This window comes from Hyperolius riggenbachi, chromosome 10 (assembly GCF_040937935.1).
Source record: "Hyperolius riggenbachi isolate aHypRig1 chromosome 10, aHypRig1.pri, whole genome shotgun sequence".
In the NCBI taxonomy this organism is placed as follows: Eukaryota; Metazoa; Chordata; class Amphibia; order Anura; family Hyperoliidae; genus Hyperolius; species Hyperolius riggenbachi.
Genome location: NC_090655.1, coordinates 264,811,946 through 264,829,779, shown reverse-complemented (window position 1 = coordinate 264,829,779; position 17,834 = coordinate 264,811,946). Strand labels below are relative to the sequence as shown.

Sequence of the window (17,834 nt, the reverse complement as noted above, 5' to 3'; positions counted from 1 at the left end):
AGCTGGGACAGGAGATGCTGTAACTGTGAGAGGTGCTGTCACTGTTATGTTTGTATGGATGCAGACAGCGTGTATGTATGGCATGTATGTATGGCATGTGTGTGACGTGATGTGTATGTATGGAGTGTGTGTCAGGGCTGTGGAGTCGGAGTCGGGCAATTTTGGGTGCCTGGAGTCGGAGTCGGGAAAAAATTCACCGACTCCTAATGAATTTGTAACTATAATTAAAATTGAAGATATGATAAAATGTTCTATTTCTCAGATAATAGTCATTAAAAATAATGTATATATACAGTAATAGCTGTGCTTAGTCCACAAAAATGAAATAAACCAATCAAAATTAGTTACTTGTGCTGCTTCAATAAAGCAGTCCCCGTATTTTTAAGGTCAGATATACATATCTGATTGTGACTGTATATATGATGTGTACACAGGAATCTCTTATATATACGAAATAACATCTATGCTGTAAGAATAAAGCCTGATGTGTAGCCGTGTCACTAATAGAGATGGTCAATGAGATGGAAATAATTCTGCATTGATGCTGATTTATGCAAATGTATGCACTCTCTTTGCTGATGAAATCAAATAATTTGATATGTTGTTAAAATTTGGTTTGGTGACTACAAATTAAAGGGTACCTGAGACGGATGAAAAGTAAAGTTTTATACATACCTGGGGCTTCCTCCAGCCCCTTCAGGCTAATCAGTCCCTCGCTGTCCTCCACCACCTGGATCTCTGCTATGGGTCCTGGTAATTCAGGCAGTCAGCGCTGTCCGGCCGCATGCCGCTCCCACAGCCAGGAACATTCTGCACCTGCGCAATAGTGCTGCACAGGTGTAGTATGCTCCTGGCGGCGGAGTGTGTGCATGCGCACTACGCCCAACTGGCTCAAGTACCTGGACTCATAGCAGAAGATCCAGGTGGTGGAGGAGGACAACGAGGGACTGATTATCCTGAAGGCGGCTGGAGAAAGCCCCAGGTATGTATAAAACTTTAATTTCATCTGTCTCAGGTTTACTTTGTTACACAGTAGTACTATACTCTACATATGCACTCCCCACAGAGCTGCAGGGAATCCACTGAGAATGCTGTGCACATTGAACACAGAGGTGTTGTCTGTCACCCATAAACCTTGTTCAGATTGTGCATGAAGAATGTGTAATAGAGGAAGAATCTCCTCATTCCCCTGCAGAGTACCTGAACATCATTCTTACATGTACCCACACTTACATTGCCTAGGGCCTGATAGATGTTCTTTGTTCCGGTTTGTACCTTTTACAAGTACTCTTACCAAGGACTAGTTTTAGTCTAAAGGGAATAAATATAGTAGTCTACATATCCTTCTCACTTCAGTTGTCTTGTAAAATTCCTAAGCGTTGGCAGTTAAGAGACGAATTTCATGTTACATACTTTTAATCAACAAATTTGTAATATGCAAATTAGAGGAGTCGGTGGAATCCTAAACTGAGGAGTCGGAGGATTTTTGGACCGACTCCACAGCCCTGGTGTGTGTCTCTGGGATCTTTGTGTATACAAAGCATGTGTGTTTGTATGTGTGTGTATATATATATATATATATATATATATATATATATATATATATATATATATATATATATATATATATATATATATATATATATATATATAGTGTGTGAGAGATGTGATCTGCGCATGTGTGTATATGTAGAGAATGTGTGTATGTATATAGTGCGTGATGTGATCTGCGTGTGTATGTATGTATGTATATAGAGAATATGTATGTATACAGAGACTGTGTGTGTGATTTATGTATGTATGTATGTATGTATGTATGTATGTATGTATGTATGTATGTATGTATGTATGTATATATATATATATCAGTGTTCTCCCTAGAGCCTTTTACCAGGGCGCGCCGCCCGGCTGGTCTCTTCTGAGCGCCCGGCTGATCTCCCCCGAGCGCCCGGCTGATCTCCCCCGAGCGCCCGGGTAAAATTATCCCATTCTGTGCGGCTCATCAGTGATCAGCGGTGGCTGTATCATTGCAGCCAGCCGCTGTCACTCAGAGACACTATCTCCGCCCACCTCCTCAGCTCCCGGCAGTTGTGTGGAGGGGCGGGGAATGCAGGAGACGTTACGCAGCTCACACATGAGCTCTGAGTGAAGAGAGGAAGCAGGGCTCTCGGAAGGTCCTGCAGACGCTGTCCTGTCGTCCTCCTCTCTCAGTACGAGCAGCTTACATGAGCTAGGAAGCGCGGCTCTGGAATGTCCAGCCAGACGCTGTCCTCCTCCTCCTCTCCCTGTACTCAGAATAACGCGCAACTCTGATGTTTGTGGCATGTCCAGCCAGACGCTGTCCTCCGCTCCCTGTGCTTGTCCCAGCAGCAGCGTGCATGTAATCTCTGTGTAATCTCGCTGGCTACTATACACTAACCCCCCCCCCCCCCCCCCCCCCCCCCAGAACCTTAGGATGCTTAACCCTTTGACTCTACAATTCTCCAGTTCTACCACTGCCCTCCACAGCCCTGATTGATGCCAGAAGTGAGTGTCACAGATGTTAGGGAGCTGCAGTTTGGAGGGGGGGGGGGGGGGGGGGTGAGCCAGAGTACAGATAGCCACAGACTCACCCAGGGCAATGGCAGACAGAGGCACAGAGTGATTACCTGGGGCTTCTTCCAGCCCCTTTAGTTGTTGTTCTCCCTTGCAGTCATTCCGCACCGCTGTGTTCCTCTCTGAACGCTGCATGCACAGCCACATGTCACTTGCCTCCTCCACCACATTCCCGTTACCGGCAGCGTTTTGCACTTGCGCGGTAACTAAAAATTGCTACTGCGCATGGGCAAAACACTCCTGGTCACAGGAGCATGATCGAGTAGCTGCAGGGCTAAGGAACAGAGCAGTGTGGAATGGCGATCATGGAGCAGGAGGACTTTAGGGGGCTATAAGAAGCCCCAGGTGAGTAACTAGTCTAATTTTTTTCAGTTTAGTATCCCTTTAAGAGATTCCAGTACAAAAGACAGAGCCTAGCCTGTCAATTTATTGGGGGGGGGGCGCACGCGCGCAATTCCCCACCTAGTGGCGCCCAACCTAACCTTCCACCACCCGGCTACTTTTTCATACCACCCGGCTGGAAAAAATTTCTGGGGAGAACACTATATATATATATATATATATATATATATATATATATATATATATATATATATATATATATATATATATATATATAAAATGTGTGTATGTATATAGTGCATGATGTGATCTGCCTATGTATGTATACAGAGCATGTGTGTGTATGTACTGTATATAGTGCATGTGTATGTATTGAGAGAATGTTTCCCTTATGAATAACTGCATGCCCCCCTTCAGTGTAACACCCCCTCCCTTACCCCCATAGCAAGCATGGGCAATACACCTCCGCTCTCCCTCTAGGTTCGTTGTCCTGCCATACCCCCCCCCCCCCCCCCCACCTGTCCTTGACAGACCTGACCCCCCTTCTCTTAACCGCTTAAAGGAATACTGTAGGGGGCAAAGGGGAAAATGAGTTGAACTTACCTGGGTCTTCTAATGGTCCCCTGCAGACGTCCTGTGCCCGCACAGCCACTCAACAATGCTCCCTGCCACCAGTTACTTCCGGAATTTGCCACTGCACCTGCATGACCTCCTCCCTGCTGACGTCACGGGAGCGTACTGCGCAAGCACAGTATGGCCTGCACCTACACATTACGCTCTGGGGACGTCAGCGGAAGTGAAGAGAAGGCCTCGCAGTCGCAATGGTTTTCCGACTTTAAAGTCGCAATTTACGGAAGTGAACCGGCAGGAACCGGAGCATCAGTGAGTGGCTGCGTGGGCACAGAACGTCTGCGGGGGACCGGAGCATCGGTGAGTGGCTGTGCGTGCACAGGACATCTGTGGGGGACCATTAAAAGCCCCGGGTAAGTTAAACTCTTTTTCCCCCTTTGCTCCCCACAGTAATCACAGGCTTACATCCCCCTAGTGACAAGGCTATTTTTTTTTTACGATTCAGGCCACTGCAGCTTGCTGCAGGGCCATACAACTTAGCACACAATTTAACCTTTCCCCCCTTTTGTTGCCACCAACAGAGCTTTCTGTTGGTGGCATCTGATTGCTACTGAGATTTATTTATTTATTTTTTTAATAAAATCACATATTTTATTTAAATTTCCCACCCTCCCTACCCCCGAAGAGCCAATCAGAGCTGATCACCTCTCATAGGCATCAGCCTATGAGATTCTTCTTGTGGCACGCTCGAGGGGACAGCTCAGTGACAGAGCTGTCCCCCATACAGCGCTGCAGTTGATCGCAGGGCTGTACTTGTAAATAAACTTTTTAATTTTTTTTTTATGTGTAACAGCCTGCCGCCCACGATCGCACGCAAGCAGGCTGGTCTCGGAACTCCGCTCAGTCATTCAGCGTAATCTCCTCCCCCATGACTTGATGCCAATTGGCATTAGGCGGTCCTGGGGGAGCCACTTTACAACCGCCCATCAGCGTTAGGCGGTCGCAAGGAGGTTAAAGTGTACTTGAAATGTTATTATTGGGTGCTCTCTACAGCCCCATGAGGTGTTTGGGCTTCCTTGCAGCCTCTCTGTTCACTAGATATCCTCCCCCCTCCCCACTGTAATCTGGACAATCACAGCCAGCCATGTGCTTCTGCATTTACGCGACCCGGCCACTACTGCAAAGGTGCGGAATGCTCCCCGCTGCAGGAGCACTAGAGGGGGTAGACACATGACACAGAAGAGTGCGGCCAGCCAGATATTACCAGAGGGAGCATAGCAAGTGAATGGAGCAGCTGGTGAGGGAGCCCATGCACCTCATAGGGCTGGAGGAAGCTCCCCAGGTAAGTATAAATACACCCATTAAACAGAACCTAAACTGAGAGGGTTATGGATGTTTCCATTTAAACAATACTGGTTGCCTGGCAGCCCTGTTGATCTCTGGCTGCAGTAGTGGCTGAATCACACACCTGAAACAAGCATGCAGCTAATCCATTCTGACTTCAGTCAGAGCACCTTATCTGCTGCATGCTTGTTCAGGGGCTGTGACTAAACGTATTAGAGACACAGGATCAGCAGGAGAGTCAGGCAACTGGTATTATTTTAAAAGGAAAAAGCCTTATCATTCTCAGTTTAGGTTCCCTTTAATGCTGCCTTTAAGAGACCCAGATCAAGCCTAATGCTAGGTACACACTACACAATTTTCTGACTTTTTTACTGACAGATTGACTATTACCGATCTGAATTCCGATAGATTTTCCATAGAAGTGAACAGAAAATCGATTGGAAATCAGATTGGACCTGTTGGAAATAGGCAGAAAATTGTATAGTGTGTACCTAGCATTAAAGGTCAGCTGACCTGAGAGAGGGATAAGGAGGCTGCTATATTGATTTCCTTTTAAACGAAGCCAGTTGCCTGGTTTTACAGCTGAGCTTTCTGGCATTAGTATACCTGCATCAAACACCCCCAAAAAACAGGCAGCTAATCTTGTCAGATTTTTAGTCAGAAAATGACTAAATGCTTGTGCTTGTTCAGGGGCTATGGCTAGAGGCCGAGAATAAGCAGGGCAGCCAGGAAATTTGCATTTGTACATATATTATGGCAGCCTCCATATCCCTCGCAGGTCAGTTGTCCTTTAAAAAGTCTGTGACAAACCACTCCCACTTTTAGGCCACACCCACAAGCCGGTATTTTTTTTTTACCCTAAAGGTGGCAACCCTACTCTCACCCCAGCCATCACACACTGATTGCTATTAGACTACGAGACGCCCCAGGGCCCCCAACACCTTCATCTCTAATTATCTGGCTAGCAGTCACTGCCATGTATGGCCTTTTCTTAATTCTCTCTGTTTCAAACACAATAGAGGAATGATAGCTGAGCGAGTTATGCGCCCCCTCCTACACTGCGCCCTGAGGCTGTAGCCTCTCCCCACTGCCCTGTCTGTACCGTACTAATCCTCCCACTGCTCACCCATACCCGTGTCTGTACTAATCTCCCCACTGCTCCCCCATACCCATGTCTGTACTAATCTCCCCACTGCTCCCCCATACCCATGTCTGTACTAATCTCCCCACTGATCCCCCATACCCATGTCTGTACTAATCTCCCCACTGCTCATCCATACCCATGTCTGTACTAATCTCCCCACTGCTCCCCCATACCCGTGTCTGTACTAATCTCCCCACTGCTCCTCCATACCCGTGTCTGTACTAATCTCCCCACTGCTCCCTCATACCCATGTCTGTACTAATCCCCCACTGCTCCCCCATACACATGTCTGTACTACTCCCCCCACTGCTCCCCCATACCCATGTCTGTACTAATCCCCCCACTGCTCCCCCATACTCATGTCTGTACTAATCCCCCCACTGCTCCCCCATACCCATGTCTGTACTAATCCCCCCACTGCTCCCCATACCCATGTCTGTACTAATCCCCCACTGCTCCTCCATACCTGTGTCTGTACTAATCCCCCACTGCTCCCCCATACCCATGTCTGTACTAATCCCCCACTGCTCCCCCATACCCATGTCTGTACTAATCTCCCCACTGCTCATCCATACCTGTGTCTGTACTAAATCCTCTCACTGGCAAACAAGTCACAGCAGTTATGTAAAAGTCTCTTGTGTGCCAATTACTTCAAGCGGGGTGACCAGGATAAAGACAGGTATACTATGACCTCCTCTGTAACAAAGTATGTCCACCCCGACCTCTGCTCTGCCCAATATATAACAAGTGTGTCCGCCCCGACCTCTGCTCTGCCCAATATATAACAAGTGTGTCCGCCCCGACCTCTGCTCTGCCCAATATATAACAAGTATGTCCACCCCGACCTCTGCTCTGCCCAATATATAACAAGTGTGTCCGCCCCGACCTCTGCTCTGCCCAATATATAACAAGTGTGTCCGCCCCGACCTCTGCTCTGCCCAATATATAACAAGTGTGTCCGCCCCGACCTCTGCTCTGCCCAATATATAACAAGTATGTCCACCCCGACCTCTGCTCTGCCCAATATATACAAGTATGTCCACCCCGACCTCTGCTCTGCCCAATATATAACAAGTATGTCCACCCCGACCTCTGCTCTGCCCAATATATAACAAGTATGTCCACCCTGACCTCTGCTCTGCCCAATATATAACAAGTATGTCCTCCCCAACCTCTGCTCTGCCCAATATATAACAAGTATGTCCACCATGACCTCTGCTCTGCCCAATATATAACAAGTATGTCCACCCCGACCTCTGCTCTGCCCAATATATAACAAGTATGTCCACCCTGACCTCTGCTCTGCCCAATATATAACAAGTATGTCCACCATGACCTCTGCTCTGCCCAATTATTGTTCTCCCTAGGATCAAATAGGTGGGCGGGCCGCCCGGGTAAGATACGCCCCCGCCCGGCTGCGTCACACGCTGGGCTCTCTCCTCTGTGTAGATCTGCTTTCCTGCGGGCTCGTACAGTCATTGGCTCGGCAGTAGGCGGGACCATTTCTACTACTGACTGCAGAGTGTTCTTCAGGAACGAGGCATATTACATGCAGTCTGTGACAGAGAAAGGATTCTGGTGCCTGTGTGGCAAAGGCAGGGCTGGGCAAACTATAATCGTTCGGTTTTGTAATTCGGAGCCTCCTTTCCTCCTCACAGTTGCGTCACTAGGTCAATTGTCTCTCTTTCTCTCACCCTCCCCACTAAATACCTTGCGTACTAACTTGCCCGTCTCTGTAAAATACTGCACTTGTGTTTAGAGGAGTTTAGAGAGGAGTTTGGAAGTGCCGGCAATCACTCGCCTCCTCCCCCGGCTGTCACAAGACGCACGGAGCAGCTCCGGGGCTAGTTGCAGAGAGCGAGATGTTTTAAGTGCCTGGAGAACGGAGTTCACCGACAGCAGCACTGAAGGGGAAAAAAAACCTTCTGATCTGAAAGGTACAGGCAAAAGGCATGTAGCTGGCAGCCCAGCAGTGACCTCAGTGAGTAAGGTTAGTTTGCACTCATAAAGCTCTGTCCTGAAGTTTATTCTCCCCTCCCCCCACCTATTTTAACCCTTACACTAATAAACCTCTGAAATCACAAGGGCTAGCATGTCCTTTCAGACCATGCTGTGCTTTGCATTTTCACAAAAAAACAAAAACGGTTCAGATCTGTGTGGGAATTTGCAGCTTCTCAGTGTAATCTGATCTGTAGGACACACTGAACCTTGTAGTTCCACAATGATTCTTGATCTAATTAATGCATTCAGCCGGAAACAATGGGGTCCACAAACAGCAAGGAAAACTTTACCATCAGATAATTGGTAGCGGAGTTGACCCCAAAAACATTAATTGAATGATTGTGGTCAATCAGTACCATTAACAATGCCCAATACATATAACTCTGGACATGTGTTGACTACATGAGGTCTTTCACCTGCACTGTCAGCGGGATTTATGTAGCTGCAAATAAAATAAAAAGCACTGTAATACCACTCTGAAAACAACCACAAAACCGTTTTTATTCTATAATGTCCAAATACCAAGTTGTCCGAAAGGATTATTCACATTTCACTAAGTTCAACACACGACGCAACTTACAAATTCAACATACAGCACAGTCCCCGTTATCTGGAATTCAGGCAACCAAAAGTCTCATCTAACCGTCCTGCCTGAGTGATAACAGGGACCTCTGTTGGGGGGCTTTTTGTGAGTGCAGGCAGGCTTTGAAAGACTTACCAAGGCCCCAGTGATGTCTGGCAGTCTCCCTTTATCTCCCTGCTGGCTCTAATCAGCTTCCAACATTGTGTAGGGAAGCCAGCCTGTCACATGACCTGATGCAGGTCAGCTGACACTCCAGCTTCCGTGCACAGAGAAAGCCACGGAAGCTGCTCTGAGCCTGCCAGGAGATAGAGGGAGATCGCCAGAAATCGCTGGAGGCTTGGTAAGTACTTGCAGGGGGAGGTTTGTGCCATTTCGACCGGTTGCTCAAGCAACCAGCAAGCACATGTAACCAGCATCAGGTGATCCCCGCCGGTTACTAGGGACTTTGCTGTACAATCTCCCCACCCTGTTTTGTACACAGGGAACCACCAGTAATCTGTTGAGGATCATGCCTTGTCAGTGGACTACTTCAGTTTTTATAATGATGGAAAGTGCCATGCTCCTCTGTTTAGATCTAACGCCAATTTTTTAACAGTCTTATGCCAGATCTAGCATTTGTTGTACACAGCAATGGATTGAGTGGAGGTTTGCCACCTCAAAGTGAAGTACATTTTCCAGGTTTTGATTTGTCACGTTTCCTCCTCATTCTCCTCCTATGCTGTAAGCAGAGTTGGCCCTGCATTCCCTCGGTTATGCCCCACCCGGCTACTTTTTCATGCCACCCGGCTGGAAAAAATTTCTGGGGAGAACACTGCAATATATAACAAGTATGTCCACCATGACCTCTGCTCTGCCCAATATATAACAAGTATGTCCTCCCCAACCTCTGCTCTGCCCGATATATAACAAGTATGCCCACCCCAACCTCTGCTCTGCCCAATATATAACAAGTATGTCCACCCCGACCTCTGCTCTGCCCAATATGTAACAAGTATGTCCACCCCGACCTCTGCTCTGCCCAATATGTAACAAGTATGCCCATCCCGACCTCAGCTCTGCCCAATATATAACAAGTATGTCCGCCCCGACCTCTGCTCTGCCCAATATATAACAAGTATGTCCACCCCGACCTCTGCTCTGCCCAGTATATAACAAGGATGAGCACCCCGACCTCTGCTCTGCCCAATATATACAAGTATGTCCACCCCGACCTCTGCTCTGCCCAATATATAACAAGTATGTCCACCCCAACCTCTGCTCTGCCCAATATATAACAAGTATGTCCACCCCAACCTCTGCTCTGCCCAATATATAACAAGTATGTCCACCCCGACCTCTGCTCTGCCCAATATATAACAAGTATGTCCATCCCGACCTCTGCTCTGCCCAATATATAACAAGTATGTCCACCCTGACCTCTGCACTGCCCAATACATAACAAGTATGTCCACCCCGACCTCTGCTCTGCCCAATATATAACAAGTATGTCCACCCCGACCTCTGCTCTGCCCAATATATAACAAGTATGTCCACCCCGACCTCTGCTCTGCCCAATATATAACAACTATGTCCACCCTGACCTCTGCTCTGCCCAATATATAACAAGTATGTCCACCCTGACCTCTGCTATGCCCAATATATAACAAGTATGCCCGCCCCAACCTCTGCTCTGCCCAATATATAACAAGCATGTCCACCCCGACCTCTGCTCTGCCCAATATATAACAAGTATGTCCACCCCGACCTCTGCTCTGCCCAATATATAACAAGTATGTCCACCCCGACCTCTGCTCTGCCCAATATATAACAAGTATGACCACCCTGACCTCTGCTCTGCCCAATATATAACAAGTATGTCCGCCCCGACCTCTGCTCTGCCCAATATATAACAAGTATGTCCACCCCGACCTCTGCTCTGCCCAATATATAACAAGTATGTCCACCCTGACCTCTGCTCTGCCCAATATATAACAAGTATGTCCACCATGACCTCTGCTCTGCCCAATATATAACAAGTATGTCCACCCCGACCTCTGCTCTGCCCAATATATAACAAGTATGTCCACCCCGACCTCTGCTCTGCCCAATATATAACAAGTATGTCCACCATGACCTCTGCTCTGCCCAATATATAACAAGTATGTCCACCCTGACCTCTGCTCTGCCCAATATATAACAAGTATGTCCACCATGACCTCTGCTCTGCCCAATATATAACAAGTATGTCCACCATGACCTCTGCTCTGCCCAATATATAACAAGTATGTCCACCCAACCTCTGCTCTGCCCAATATATAACAAGTATGTCCAGCCTGACCTCTGCTCTGCCCAATATATAACAAGTATGTCCTCCCCAACCTCTGCTCTGCCCAATATATAACAAGTATGTCCACCATGACCTCTGCTCTGCCCAATATATAACAAGTATGCCCACCCCGACCTCTGCTCTGCCCAATATATAACAAGTATGTCCACCCCGACCTCTGCTCTGCCCAATATATAACAAGTATGTCCACCCTGACCTCTGCTCTGCCCAATATATAACAAGTATGTCCACCATGACCTCTGCTCTGCCCAATATATAACAAGTATGTCCACCATGACCTCTGCTCTGCCCAATATATAACAAGTATGTCCTCCCCAACCTCTGCTCTGCCCGATATATAACAAGTATGCCCACCCCAACCTCTGCTCTGCCCAATATATAACAAGTATGTCCACCCCGACCTCTGCTCTGCCCAATATGTAACAAGTATGTCCACCCCGACCTCTGCTCTGCCCAATATGTAACAAGTATGCCCATCCCGACCTCAGCTCTGCCCAATATATAACAAGTATGTCCGCCCCGACCTCTGCTCTGCCCAATATATAACAAGTATGACCACCCGACCTCTGCTCTGCCCAATATATAACAAGTATGACCACCCCGACCTCTGCTCTGCCCAATATATAACAACCATGTCCACCCCAACCTCTGCTCTGCCCAATATATAACAAGTATGTCCACCATGACCTCTGCTCTGCCCAATATATAACAAGTATGTCCACCATGACCTCTGCTCTGCCCAATATATAACAAGTATGCCCACCCCGACCTCTGCTCTGCCCAATATATAACAAGTATGTCCACCCTGACCTCTGCTCTGCCCAATATATAACAAGTATGTCCACCCCGACCTCTGCTCTGCCCAATATATAACAAGTATGTCCACCCCGACCTCTGCTCTGCCCAATATATAACAAGTATGTCCACCCCGACCTCTGCTCTGCCCAATACATAACAAGTATGTCCACCCTGACCTCTGCCCTGCCCAATATATAACAAGTGTGTCCACCCCGACCTCTGCTCTGCCCAATATATAACAAGTATGTCCATCCCAACCTCTGCTCTGTCCAATATATAACAAGTATGTCCACCCCGACCTCTGCTCTGCCCAATATATAACAAGTATGTCCCAGGGCTGTGGAGTCGGTCCAAAAATCCACCGACTCCGACTCCTCAGTTTAGGATTCCACCGACTCCGACTCCTCGACTCCGACTCCTCTAATTTGCATATTACAATTTTGTTGATTAAAAGTATGTAACATGAAATTCGTCTCTTAACTGCCAACGCTTAGGAATTTTACAAGACAACTGAAGTGAGAAGGATATGTAGACTACTATATTTATTCCCTTTAGACTAAAACTAGTCCTTGGTAAGAGTACTTGTAAAAGGTACAAACCGGAACAAAGAACATCTATCAGGCCCTAGGCAATGTACGTGTGGGTACATGTAAGAATGATGTGCAGGTACTCTGCAGGGGAATGAGGAGATTCTTCCTCTATTACACATTCTTCATGCACAATCTGAACAAGGTTTATGGGTGACAGACAACACCTCTGTGTTCAATGTGCACAGCATTCTCAGTGGATTACCTGCAGCTCTGTGGGGAGTGCATATGTAGAGTATAGTACTACTGTGTAACAAAGTAAACCTGAGACAGATGAAATTAAAGTTTTATACATACCTGGGGCTTCCTCCAGCCGCCTTCAGGATAATCAGTCCCTCGTTGTCCTCCTCCACCACCTGGATCTTCTGCTATGAGTCCAGGTACTTGAGCCAGTCGGGCGTAGTGCACATGCACACACTCCGCCGCCAGGAGCATACTACACCTGTGCAGCACTATTGCGCAGGTGCAGAATGTTCCTGGCTGTGGGAGCGGCATGCGGCTGGACAGCGCTGACTGGCTGAATTACCAGGACTCATAGCAGAAGATCCGGGTGGTGGAGGACAGCGAGGGACTGATTAGCCTGAAGGGGGCTGGAGGAAGCCCCAGGTATGTATAAAACTTTACTTTTCATCTGTCTCAGGTACCCTTTAATTTGTAGTCACCAAACCAAATTTTAACAACATATCAAATTATTTGATTTCATCAGCAAAGGGAGTGCATATATTTGCATAAATCAGCATCAATGCAGAATTATTTCCATCTCGTTGACCATCTCTATTAGTGACACAGCTACACATCAGGCTTTATTCTTACAGCATAGATGTTATTTAGTATATATAAGAGATTCCTGTGTACACATCATATATACAGTCACAATAAGATATGTATATCTGACCTTAAAAATACGGGGACTGCTTTATTGAAGCAGCACAAGTAACTAATTTTGATTGGTTTATTTCATTTTTGTGCACTAAGCACAGCTATTACTGTATATATACTGTATATATACATTATTTGAATGACTATTATCTGAGAAATCGAACATTTTTTCATATTTTCTATTTTAATTACAGTTACAAATTCATTCGGAGTCGGAGTCGGTGCTTTTTTTCCCGACTCCGACTCCAGGCACCCAAAATTGCCCGACTCCACGACTCCGACTCCACAGCCCTGGTATGTCCACCCCGACCTCTGCTCTGCCCAATATATAACAAGTATGTCCACCCCGACTTCTGCTCTGCCCAATATATAACAAGTATGTCCACCCCAACCTCTGTTCTGCCCAATATATAACAAGTATGTCCACCCCGACCTCTGCTCTGCCCAATATATAACAAGTATGTCCACCCCGACCTCTGCTCTGCCCAATATATAACAAGTATGACCACCCCGACCTCTGCTCTGCCCAATATATAACAAGTATGTCCACCCCGACCTCTGCTCTGCCCAATATATAACAAGTATGACCACCCCGACCTCTGCTCTGCCCAATATATAACAAGTATGTCCACCCCGACCTCTGCTCTGCCCAATATATAACAAGTATGACCACCCAGACCTCTGCTCTGCCCAATACATAACAAGTATGTCCACCCTGACCTCTGCTCTTTCCAATATATAACAAGTATGTCCACCCCGACCTCTGCTCTTTCCAATATATAACAAGTATGTCCACCCGGACCTCTGCGCTGCCCAATATATAACAAGTATGTCCACCCCGACCTCTGCTCTGCCCAATATATAACAAGTATGCCCACCCCGACCTCTGCTCTGCCCAATATATAACAAGTATGCCCACCCCGACCTCTGCTCTGCCCAATATATAACAAGTATGCCCATCCCGACCTCTGCTTTGCCCAATATATAACAGGTATGTCCACCCCGACCTCTGCTCTGCCCAATATATAACAAGTATGCCCACCCCGACCTCTGCTCTGCCCAATATATAACAAGTATGCCCACCCCGACCTCTGCTCTGCCCAATATATAACAAGTATGTCCACCCCGACCTCTGCACTGCCCAATATATAACGAGTATGTCCACCTCAACCTCTGCTCTGCCCAATATATAACAAGTATGTCCACCCCGACCTCTGCTCTGCCCAATATATAACAGGTATGTCCACCCCGACCCCTGCTCTGCCCAATATATAACAAGTATGTCCACCCCGACCTCTGCTCTGCCCAATATATAACAAGTATGTCCCCCCCGCCCTCTGCTCTGCCCAATATATAACAACAATCAAACCATTACCTCCTCCAGCCGTGCACTCTCCCCACTTCCTGCAACTTCTCTTCCTGCTGTTTCGTCATTTCCTGACTGTGTGATTGCCATCATGTGGTGAATAGACTAATTGCAGCCTCTGTGGAATCACCTGAACTTCCACAGATAGTTGCTTGAAATGTAGAGCCGCCATATGGATGTGGTTCCAGTTTCTTGCACCAGACTGGGAGGGAGAAATTGTCTGCACGGAGATGTCCACTTACCTGTATATTCTGATTCTAGTCTTTGTAGCCCTCCCTTTATTTTTGGAGGAGTGAAAAGAACAACAACAACAAAAAAACAACTGTGTCTGTTTATTGGATGTGAGACTGGGAGGAAACTGGAGTCCCTTAAATAAACCCATACAAACATGAAGAACATTTTTTATCACTTCCACAAATTGAAAAAATGTCTCAATATGTAGGGGCAGCAGCCAAATGGGAAGCAACCAAACCATAAATATTAATAATCAATATTTTCATGCACATGCCAACGTATAACATTTGTAGGAACTAAGAAAGAGAATTGGCTCTTTGGTGCGTGCAAAAAATCACAAACAGCTTTATTAATAATCACAAAGAAAGACTAGAGAAAAATACTTAATTTGGTACTACATCAAAAAACCACATATAAAATAGCATAATATATAAAAAAAAACTCCATCTGGGCAGTATAACAATGAAATAATGGGGCTGCAGTCCCCAAAATGTATAATGTATAAATAAAGTCCACCTCTGCAAAGGTTAACATATTGTGGCATCAATAAAGATATTTCAGATCAGACATATAATAATGGTAGGATGGTACTGTATCCAGTGATAAGCTATAATCAATAAATTCTAGGAAGGCATGTAATCCACTTGTTAGAGGTGTAAAAACGATCAATTCCATAAAGTTCAATGGCCCCGAATCACAGGGCTGGCTGGAATAATATGGTCATGCCACAGCTCCCAAAGCAGCCCGTCAGTCATTGGCAGAGAGCACAGTATTTGCTCATATGCATGCAGAGGAGCAGCAAGACTTCAAAAGCTGAATAGTTGCATAGGTGGATCAATGGATATCCCCAATTGCAGGAACATGCAGTGGACTTATAAGTTAAACTTCATAAGCTTTTGCAAGCAAACAGATACAGTTCATGAAGAAAGAGAAGCAGCAGCCATCATATGTATGCCACATAGTTCCCAGTCCTGTTGGTGCATACAGCCAGGTAAGGCCTCTTTCTTAGTTTCTACAAAAATTCCATAAATTGAACATTGCATTACAAACATATATAGCAGAGAAGGGGTGGTGATCAACTGACATCCCTGTGTAGATAGAGGTGGGGGAAATCGTCACACAGCCGGCCACAGAGTACTCTATTAAGGTGAGCAAGCTTTGGTTTTACTTGAGCTGTGATGGGTATAATCTGAGAAATCTTCCATGTGTAGCAGGGATTAGGAAAAGGTGCTCAGCAAATACCCATTCCATTTTCTTGATACTGTGAATGTCAGCATCACTGCATAAGCACCACAACTGTTCACAGACAATTTAAATAGCGGGCGCCTAGTCTCATCCTCCTCATTACACCTCAAAAAGTAATCATCCACTTTCTCCTACTATTCCTCTAGTGGCAGATGCTCTGCTTCTTCCCTTGCCCATACAATGTCTGGGGTATCACAGTAGAAAACTGAGAATGACCCTTGTTGGGTAACTCCCTACAACAAACCCTGCTGTAAGATTATAAATTCCTATACCACAAGCCATGCACTCATTATAGCTGATACACTCCCATACCACAAGCCCTGCACTCACTATAGCCGATACACTCCCATACCACAAGCCCTGCACTCACTATAGCTGATACACCCCCATACCACAAACCCTGCACTCACTATAGCTGATACACCCCCATACCACAAGCCCTGCACTCACTATAGCCGATACACTCCCATACCACAAGCCCTGCACTCACTATAGCTGATACACTCCCATACCACAAGCCCTGCACTCACTATAGCTGATACACACTCATACCACAAGCCCTGCACTCACTATAGCTGATACACTCTCATACCACAAGTCCTGCACTCACTATAGCTGATACACTCCCATACCACAAGCCCTGCACTCACTATAGCCGATACACTCCCATACCACAAGCCCTGCACTCACTATAGCTGATACACTCCCATACCACAAGCCCTGCACTCACTATAGCCGATACACTCCCATACCACAAGCCCTGCACTCACTATAGCTGATACACTCCCATACCACAAGCCCTGCACTCACTATAGCTGATACACACTCATACCACAAGCCCTGCACTCACTATAGCTGATACACTCCCATACCACAAGCCCTGCACTCACTATAGCTGATACACTCCCATACCACAAGCCCTGCACTCACTATAGCTGATACACACTCATACCACAAGCCCTGCACTCACTATAGCTGATACACCCCCATACCACAAGCCCTGCACTCACTATAGCCGATACACTCCCATACCACAAGCCCTGCACTCACTATAGCTGATACACTCCCATACCACAAGCCCTGCACTCACTATAGCTGATACACACTCATACCACAAGCCCTGCACTCACTATAGCTGATACACTCTCATACCACAAGCCCTGCACTCACTATAGCTGATACACTCCCCATACCACAAGCCCTACACTTACTATAGCTGATACACTCCCATACCACAAGCCCTGCACTCACTATAGCTGATACACTCCCATACCACAAGCCCTGCACTCACTATAGCTGATACACTCTCATACCACAAGCCCCGCACTCACTATAGCTGATACACCCCCATACCACAAGCCCTGCACTCACTATAGCTGATACACTCCCATACCACAAACCCTGCACTCACTATAGCTGATACACTCCCATACCACAAGCCCTGCACTCACTATAGCTGATACACCCCCATACCACAAACCCTGCACTCACTATAGCTGATACACCCCCATACCACAAGCCCTGCACTCACTATAGCCGATACACTCCCCATACCACAAGCCCTACACTTACTATAGCTGATACACTCCCATACCACAAGCCCTGCACTCACTATAGCGGATACACTCTCATACCACAAGCCCTGCACTCACTATAACTGATACACTCTCATACCACAAGCCCTGCACTCGCTATAGCTGATACACTCTCATACCACAAGCACTGCACTCACTATAGCTGATACACTCCCATACCACAAGCCCTGCACTCACTATAGCTGATACACTCCAATACCACAAGCCCTGCACTCACTATAGCTG

The 17,834-nt window shown here is 46.7% G+C and overlaps 2 protein-coding genes across 2 annotated transcripts in view; both read right to left on the bottom strand.

The window, feature by feature from the left end:
• Nucleotides 1-14,594, bottom strand: part of LOC137535386 (zinc finger protein 585A-like) — a 764,031-nt gene extending 749,437 nt beyond the window's left edge. The window contains exon 1 of the mRNA XM_068257216.1: nucleotides 14,545-14,594. The gene's annotated coding sequence lies outside the window, so the exon portion shown is untranslated. The remainder of the gene's footprint in view (nucleotides 1-14,544) is intronic.
• The window catches only part of LOC137535434 (zinc finger protein 208-like), a 126,827-nt gene that overhangs the window by 17,119 nt on the left and 91,874 nt on the right, over nucleotides 1-17,834 (bottom strand). The window lies entirely within an intron of this gene.